The sequence below is a fragment of the Trifolium pratense genome, linkage group LG4, assembly GCF_020283565.1.
Source record: "Trifolium pratense cultivar HEN17-A07 linkage group LG4, ARS_RC_1.1, whole genome shotgun sequence".
In the NCBI taxonomy this organism is placed as follows: Eukaryota; Viridiplantae; Streptophyta; class Magnoliopsida; order Fabales; family Fabaceae; genus Trifolium; species Trifolium pratense.
In genome coordinates, this window is record NC_060062.1 from 36,242,734 (window position 1) to 36,252,798 (window position 10,065).

At 32.3% G+C, this 10,065-nt stretch overlaps 1 long non-coding RNA gene across 1 annotated transcript; it reads left to right on the top strand.

The window, feature by feature from the left end:
- The first annotated feature begins 2,405 nt into the window (after nucleotides 1–2,405).
- LOC123920714 lies at nucleotides 2,406–6,727 on the top strand. The gene is made up of 4 exons (XR_006813742.1): nucleotides 2,406–2,650; nucleotides 4,305–4,403; nucleotides 5,539–6,558; nucleotides 6,641–6,727. It is a non-coding gene; the product is annotated as an uncharacterized LOC123920714 (long non-coding RNA).
- Nucleotides 6,728–10,065: the final 3,338 nt, after the last annotated feature.

The window sequence follows — 10,065 nt, forward strand, 5'->3', positions numbered from 1 at the left end:
ATTATTTCAGGAAGTAATATTGGTGATCAAGTTTTCATACCTAGATTTTCTCTGACATCATCTGACGTGAGAATTCCTTTTAAATTTTAACGGAGACAATTTCCTATAATGATTTCTTTTAAGATGACTATTAATAAGAGTCAGGGACAATCTTTAAAGCATGTTGGGATATATCTCCCGTCGCCAGTGTTTTCACATGGTTAGTTGTATGTTGCAATTTCAAGAGTTACTTCTAGAAAAGGATTAAAAATATTGATCATCGATGACGATGGTGAAGATACAACTAAGACTTCAAATGTGGTCTACAAGGAAATCTTCCGTAATATAACATAATTTTCTTTGTGTGAATATTTATCCAAAATTATTGTTGAACTTTCGTTTAATGTTACTCAAAAATTTTCATATTATATTATTGCCATTATGATATCGTAATTTATAATTGCATATCTTACAGCTAATTAGACCCGTGCACCGCACGGGTCGATGTTCTAGTTATATTAAAAGTTTAAGGGTTATGCTAACTAGTGCCCGGGGCACTAGTTAAGGAACTAAAAAGGGAAAGAAAAGAAAAAAATTGCATTGAAAAAACAAAAATTTAAATTTTTAAGATGTTGACTTCACAAGTTTGAAGATAATATTCTATATTCCGCCACATTACTTCACTTCACCCCACTTTCTTTCTTGATATGACATGAAAAAATAATTATTATTTATTGGACTATCGTGTAAAACTATTTTATACCGTTAATCCGGAAATTTTTTTTTCTACCCCAACAATTGTCAATCTACCCCAACATTAATTATGAATGGACGAATTTACCCTCATATATAAATTAAAACCCTGAAGAAAAAAATTTGTTTACCGGAACACTTTGAAAAAAAGTGTTCTGATATGTAAATTTTTTTTACCTGAACACTTTAAAAAAAAGTGTGTAGATGTGTAAAATTTTTCCAAATTTATTTTGTTACCTACACACTTTGGAAAAAAGTGTTCCGGTATGTAAAAATTTTCTAATTTTTTTTTTTTACCTGAACACTTTGAAAAAAAGTGTGTAGGTATGTAAAATTTTTCTAATTTTTTTTTACCTGAACACTTTGAAAAAAGTGTGTAGGTATGTAAATAAATAGGCTATTTTTGGAAATTTATTTTATATACCTGAACACTTTTTTCTAATTTTTCTAATTTTTTTTTTACCTGAACACTTTGAAAAAAGTGTGTAGGTATGTAAAAAAATAGGCTATTTTTGAAAAAAAATGTGTAGGTATGTAAAATTTTTCTAATTTTTTTCTATATTGATTTGTTTGATTCTACTTTTTGATTTTAGAATTTAGGGTTTTTGATTCATCTGCTCCTTCAAATTTCATTTGCTGCTACGTTCTGATTTTAGGATTGCTATTTGCTTGGTCAATTTGATTTGTGATTTTTGATTTTAGGGTTTTTGTTTCATTTTCTATGTAGAATAGCACCTGATATGTAGAATAGCTAGCATAGATAGAAATTTGAGTTCAAAGAGGAACAAGTTAAAACCATTAGGACTAATAGATTTTATAAGATTTAAAATAAAACTTTGATTTAAATTTGATGCTATGTTCTGAACTTTATGCGTGAAATGGGAGGGAATATGCAGACATTGTGCTTGATAGAGCAGAGATAAAGAAGTAAAGTAAATGATGAATTTTATTAATGGATGATGAGTTTAAGTAACAAACTGCAAGATGCATCCCAGAGCTAAGCCCCTCAGTAAGGAGAAATTAGCTTTCTCTCACTGTCGAACCGTAATCGGTTTCAAGTAATTGAGTGTCTAAAACATCTATTCTAGTCTCACTACACATTCTCTTATTAAGGGAATAACCTCACTACTGTCAGCTCAACCTTCACAATTTTCTCATACCCTCTTTCTCCCTTTTCCTAGTGTATACTCTCCGCACTAATTTGGGCCTGTCATTGTTAAGCTCTACTAACACATCTCCCTATACTAGATCACACCCATACACACCCATATCAGTGCCCCATCAGAACTGAGGCCAATTTAGTATAAGGTCTAAATCAAGTTATAAAGATATTTGGCCAACTTAGATTAAAACCAACCCAAATACTTGTGCTCTGACATTTTCAATAACTTGGAGAGAATTTGAGAAAGGTCTCTTTCTAATGATCCTCTTCAAGTCATGAAAAGATAATGCATGATAGTTTGTATCCTGTGTCTTATTAGGTTGTTTGTGCTACAGCTTGATTTGGTTTCAATTGCTTTGGTTGTTTTAAATTTTTGAAACATAGTTAAATGTCAGATATGTGTTATAAAGGTATACAAGCAATATAAACTCATTTGTTGTGCTTTATCTGTTTGAATCGCTTATTCTATTTGCATTATTACTTTTTACATGCCTATTTGAACTTGCAACAACCTTTATACCATAATAGTGGAGATTGTTCTGTGTACTTGTGCTTCTAAAGATTTGAAGAATTCATGTCACGTCATGATTTCAAGTCAATAGTTTTTTGTTAAATGAAGTGATACTTAGATGACCTTGAAATCTGAATAAGCATTTTGTTTTGTAGGTTGGTGTGACTGGAAATCTCGGCCACTCTTGCTACAGATTCAGAAAGATGTTCTTCAATTTAAGGCTTTACAATCAATATTTGCTCCAGGTATGTATGATGACCTTGTCAAGTGCAATATATATATGCAAATATCTTCTTCTTCCTCTTTATTTTATAATTTATATATGGTTCTTTCAAACGTATTCATAACACATTCATGTTTTGACGACCTTTTATTAGAATGACAATAGAAACATATAAATTTGAGACGATGCCTATGGTCACATAATTTCATATTTGTAATTACATGGTTGGATAATGTTGTGCATCAATGACCCTTGATTAAAAAATATAATATTTCAACTTGATGCTTCTAAATTCGAGAAAACGGAAGAATGATGATATTATGTTTGGTTGATAATGAATTCAAAATTTGATATTTTGATTTATAAATTGAATTGACGGCATAACGGCTTAGAAGGATGACTCATGTGACATTGAATTGACGGCATTGTGTCTTATAAGAAGTCGAATTGACGGTTTCATGTCTTTAAATGATATTTGAAGTGAATTGAAGGATAATCGTATTATGACCGAATACTATTGGATACAAAATTTTAAAATGATAGCTCGGTTGAAATTGAATTGACGGGATTGCGTGACTCTATTGAAATTGAATTGACGGTATTATGTCGTATAAAAAATGATGAATTGACGGTATTGTGTGGCTTGTATGAAATTGAATTGACGGTATCATGTAACAAAATGATGGCTCATATGAAATTGAATTGACAGTGTTGTGTCTTTAATATTTATATTTCAATTGAAATGAAGGATAATGGTATTATGCCCGAATACTATCAGATACAAAATTTGATATTTGGATCTATAAATTGAATTGACGGTAACATGACTTAAAATGATGACTCGATTGAAATTGAATTGACGGTATTGTGTTTTAATATGAAATGAATTGACGGTATTGTGTGGCTCAGTTGAAATTGAATTGACGGTATGGTGTGGCTCGTATGAAATTGAATTGATGGTATGGTGTGGCTCGTATGAAATTGAATTGACGGTATTGTGCTATAAAATGAGGGCTCGTATGAAATTGAATTGACGGTGGGTATTGTGTTTTACACTTGATGGTTCTAAATTCGAGAAAACGGAAGAAGAATGAATGTGTTATGCATGTGATATTGAATACAAAATTTGATATTTTGATTTATAAATTGAATTTGATGCATCGTGACTTAGAAAGATGGTTCATATGACATTGAATTGACGGTATTGTGTCTTATATGAAATTGAATTGACGGTATTGTGTCTTATATGAAATTGAATTGACGGTATTGTGTCTTATATGAAATTGAATTGACGGTATTGTGTCTTATATGATATTTGAATTGAATTGAAGGATAACGGTATTATGACCGAATATTATTGGATACAAAATTTTAAAATGATAGTTCATTTGAAATTGAATTGACGGTATTGTGTGACTCGATTGAAATTGAATTGACGGTATTTTGTGGCTCGTAAGAAATTGAATTGACGGTGTTGTGTCTTTAATTGATATTTGAATTGAATTGAAGGATAATGTTATTATGCTCAAATACTATCGGATACAAAATTTGATATTTGGATCTATAAATTGAATTGACGGCAACGTGACTTAAAATGATGACTCGATTGAAATTGAATTGACGGTATTGTGTGGCTCGTATGAAATCAATTGACTGTATTGTGCTATAAAATGAAGGCTCGTATGACATTGAATAAAAGAGGGATGCAAGTTTGAAGTAAGGAGATGCAAAGCTTCCTAACTGGACATTCTATAAAGCTGCAGTTCTTTCACAAGGTATGTTTTGCAATTTTATCTGATACTTGTCTGAAATATTGATGACATATTTGATATTTGAGTTTATATGGTTGAAATGACTAAAATTGATATGATTGTATTTTGGTTCGATGACCTTGAATGCAAAATGGGATGATCTTTAATGTTTGTCTTTTATCGACAAATATTTGTTGTTTTTGAATCGACTTTAATATGCAGTCCTATCAAACATATTTATAACTTGAAAATCAAGTTATAACGACCCTTAATGAAATTATCGTTGAAACATGATAAGTTAGACGATGATGATGGTTCTTTCAAACATATTAATAACACATTCATGTTTCACAGACCCTTAATAGAATGAATATAGAAACATGGAAATGTGAAATGATGGTTATGAATACATAATTTCATATATGTGTTTACATAGTTGTATAATAATATACTTCAATGACCCTTGATTGAAAAATATGATATTTGAACTTGATGGTTCTAAATTCGAGAAAACGGAAGAAAAATGATAGTGTTATGCATGTGATATTGAATACAAAATTTGATATTTTGATTTATAAATTGAATTGACGGCATCGTGACTTAGAAGGATGGTTCATATGACATTGAATTGACGGTATTGTGTCTTATATGAAATTGAATTGATGGTATGGTGTTCTTAAATGATATTCGAAATGATAGTTTATTTGAAAATGAATTGACGGTATTGTGTTACTCGGTTGAAATTGAATTGACGGTATTTTGTGGCTCGTATGAAATTGAATTGACGGTGTTGTGTCTTTAATTGATATTTGAATTGAATTAAAGGATAACGGTATTATGCCCCAATACTATCGGATACAAAATTTGATATTTGGATCTATAAATTGAATTTGCAGTAAGGTGAGGTAAAATGATGACTCGATTGAAATCGAATTGACAGTATTGTGTCTTATATAAAATGAATTGACAGTATTGTGTGCTTGGTTGAAATTGAATTGACTGTATTGTGTAGCTCGTATGAAATTGAATTGATGGTATTGTGCTATAAAATGAGGGCTTGTATGACATTGAATTGACGGTAGGTATTGTGTTTTAGAATGATGACTTCTATGAACTTGATTTCTTAAATTAGTTGTTCACTCTCTTTCTGATTCTAAAGACGAATAAAATGGATGAAAATTTGAAGTAAGGAAATGCAAAGCTTTTTAATTGGATAGCAGTTCTTTCACAAGGTATGTTTTGCAATTTTATCTGATACTTGTCTGAAATATTGATGACATATCTGATATTTGAGCTTATATGGTCTAAATGACTAAAAATTGATACGATGGTATTCTGCTTCGATGGCATTGAATGCAAAATAGGATGATCTTGAATGTTTGTCTTTTAGTGACAAATATTTATTGTTTTGAATCGACTTTAATCTGCGGTCCTCTCAAACATATTTATAACGTGAAAATCAAGTTATAACGTCCCTTAATGAAATTACCGTTGAAACATGATAAGTTGAGACGATGATGATGGTTCTTTCAAACATATTAATAACACATTCATGTTTCACAATAAAATGACAATAGAAACATGGAAATTCGAAATGATGGTTATGAATACATAATTTTATAAATGTGTTTACATAGTTGGATAATATTATATTTTAATGACCCTTGATTGAAAAATATGATATTTGAACTTGATGGTTCTAAATTCGAGAAAACGGAATAAGAATATGGTATTATGCATGTGATATTGAATACAAAATTCGATATTTTGATTTATAAATTGAATTGACGACATCGTGACTTAGAAGGATGATTCATATAATGTTGAATTGACGGTATTGTGTCTTATATAATTGACGGTTTCATGTCCTTAAATGATATTTGAATTGAAAGATAATGGTATTATGACCGAATACTATTGGATACGAAATTTTAAAATGATGCTCGTTTGAAAATGAATTGACGGTATTGTGTGGCTTGTATGAAATTGAATTGACGGTTTCGTGTAACAAAATGATGGCTCGTATGAAATTGAATTGACAGTGTTGTGTCTTATATGAAATGAATTGACGGTATTGTTTCGATCTGTTGATATTGAATTAAGGTATTGTGTGGCTCGTATGAAATTGAATTGACGGTATTGTGCTTAAAATGACGGCTCGTATGACATTGAATTGACGGTAGGTATTGTGTTTTAAAATGATGACTTCTATGAACTTGATTTCTTAAATTAATTGTCCGTCTCTCTTTCCGATTCAAAAGACAAATAAAAGAGGGATGCAAATTTGAAGTAAGAAAATGCAAAGCTTCCTAACTGGACATTCTATAAAGCTGCAGTTCTTTCACAAGTTATGTTTTACAATTTTATCTGATACTTGTCTGGAATATTGATGACATATTTGATATTTGAGCATATATGGTCTAAATGATAAAAATTGATATGATGATATTCTGCATCGATGACCTTATATGCAAAATAGGATTATCTTGCATGTTTGTCTTCTAATGACAAATGTTTGTTTTGAATCGACTTTAATTTGTAGTCCTCTTAAACATATTTATAACGTGAAATTCAAGTTATTGTAAACATATTAATAACACATATTCATGTTTCATCGACCCTAAATTGAATGACAATAGAAACATGGAAATTTGAAATGATGGTTATGAATGCATAATTTCATATATGTGTTTACATAGTTGGATAATATTATACTTCAATGACCCTTGATTGAAAAATATGATATTTGAACTTAATGGTGTCGTACCCTAAATTTTGCCCACTCTTTTTGTCATATAGGGTTTTGTGTTGCAATTTTTCTCGAATATGCAAGTTAGCCCGTTTGGTAGTGTTTGGACTGTACAAAGAGTTTCAAGTGTAAGATTATGAGCTCGAGTCCCACTTGAGTCATTTTTTTCTGTTTTGAGTCTGTTTTATCTTATTTTATTTAACTCATAAAAGATAAAATAAAAAAGGGTAAAAAGTAAAAAAAAAAAAAAAGAAGAGGTTGTGCGTGGAAACGGTTGAGAAGAATAAAAAAGGGGATTAGAGCAAAGCTGCATATGCGTGAATAAATCCAAAGAAGGGATTTTTTTTGTCTTGCTCATTAGGAGCATTCAAACCAATCAAGATACTGGTAAGAACGGATCACAAAAGGAAATTGGGATTTCTTTCATCAAATGCATTCAAGTGGTATTAGGATAAGAACACACAGGAAAGGAAAGGATATTGAAGCACTATTAACACAGATCGTGACAAATCAAGACAGTCATAAAACATCTTAATTCTCTTCCTAAAGTGGAACTCAGCTCCTCTGCTATAAATAGAGGTTAGACGCAGAGAGATAAAAAAAAAAGAGAGAACAAATCACTAAGAGTTTCACGCAGAACAGAGAAACAGAAAACCATACAAATTCCAATCCAAATCGTAGCCTCCAAATCCGGAGCAATAACCTTGCGTAAAGTCCAAAAGAAGGAAGCAGAGAGCAGGAATAGTGAAGGGAAATAATAAAAAGAAGGAACTGAGAGGAAGCTTACTCGTTGGAATTCACGGCACACCAGGTTCTTTTTTTCTTTTCCTAACGCACAAATAAGGTTTTTGTTACTTGAATATTTATTTTCAGTATTATTGCGTGTTTGAACATGTGTTTATGTTTATAGTGATTTCTTTTGATTTTGGGATCTGATTAGAACAAACGGGGAATTTTAGTTTCAAAGTTTGATTTTTTGGGTTTAAGAGAAAGAGGAGACCAGCCAAAAACAAAAAGAAAAGAGAGAGAAGCGGTTTCCGACGGCAGTGGTGCCGTCCCGGTTCGGAAGCCACCACGCCGGAATCTGTAAGCCACGGTGGTTATTTCTCCGGAAGGGATGAAGCTTCATCCATGTTCTTGAATACTCAAGAACACTGAGAGAGGTGAGAGACCAAGAGAGATAAAAATGAAAGGGGAGAGGGAAAGAATTGAGAAAATGAGGAAGATCGGTGGGTTTTGTTTATTTATAGTGATCCGATCTAGCGCACGCACACCCTCAAGATCACATCAAGGCTGTCTGATCAATCAGACGGCCTGTGTTCTTTCCTGCTACCAGCACCCCCTTGCATACTTTCTGCACCCCCTGTGATATTTATTTATTTAATTTGCTTGATTCAAACCAAAAATAAAAAATAATAAAATCATAATAAAATACTAAACGAATGAAAAATGAGTGGATTGACGTATGACTACCTCACTTCCCGGTTTTCTGGACTCTTGACGTATGACTCGTAGTCCGGATAATCGTCATTCTCTTAAAAAACAATAAAATCAATTTCAATCCATCAAACATTATTTTCACGCCCGTGTGCGTTCAATTATTTTGTCTCGAGCGGATATCATCACCCAAGTGCGAGTCCGTCTTCTCAATCAAACATTTTTTCGCCCAAGCGCGGCCTAAAATATTTTCATAAATAAAATCAACCAACCAACAATCATTTTCTACCCAGAACTACGGGGCTTTGAGTTTCCCATCGCACCAGGGAATACGTAGGAGCAAGATTCAACATCTTGTCGAGCCCATTAATAAAAAAACTAATTTTTCCCCCACTTGTAAATAATTCCGATAATTAATAAAAACAAGAAAATAAATTAAAACACTCTTTTAACCCTGAAATTAACGAGAAGGTTCCCGTTGAGTACAACGGATGTGAGGGGTGCTAATACCTTTCCCTCACATAATCGACTCCCGAACCCGGAAATGGTTGCGACGACCATCTTCCCATTTCTTTCAAGGTTTTATCGATATTTTCCTGTTCCTTCGGGAATAAATAAAGTTCGGTGGCGACTTTACTGTCTAAGCGAGCGTTTTACGCTCGCGTATTTTTCCAGCCGCTTCAGTGAAATCACTATAAACATAAACACATGTTCAAACACGCAATAATACTGAAAATAAATATTCAAGTAACAAAAACCTTATTTGTGCGTTAGGAAACGAAAAAAAGAACCTGGTGTGCCGTGAATTCCAACGAGTAAGCTTCCTCTCAGTTCCTTCTTTTTATTATTTCCCTTCACTATTCCTGCTCTCTACTTCCTTCTTTTGGACTTTACGCAAGGTTATTGCTCCGGATTTGGAGGCTAGGATTTGGATTGGAATTTGTATGGTTTTCTGTTTCTCTGTTCTGCGTGAAACTCTTAGTGATTTGTTCTCATTTTTTTTTATCTCTCTGCGTCTAACCTCTATTTGTAGTAGAGGAGCTGAGTTCCACTTTAGGAAGAGAATTAAGTTGTTTTATGACTGTCTTGATTTGTCACGATCTGTGTTAATAGTGCTTCAATATCCTTTCCTGCGTGTTCTTATCCTGATACCACTTGAATGCATTTGATGAAAGAAATCACAATTTCCTTTTGTGTGATCCGTTCTTATCAGTATCTTGATGGTTTGAATGCTCCTAATGAGCAAGACAAAAAAAATCCCTTCTTTGGATTTATTCACGCGTATGCAGCTTTCCTCTAATCCTCTTTTTTATTCTTCTCTGTTGTTTCCACGCACAACCTCTTTTTATTTTTTTATTACCCTTTTTTATTTTATCTTTTATGAGTTAAATAAAATAAGATAAAACAGACTCAAAATAGAAAAAAATGACTCAAGTGGGACTCGAGCTCATAACCTTACACTTGAAACTCTTTGTACACTCCAAACACTACCAAACGGGC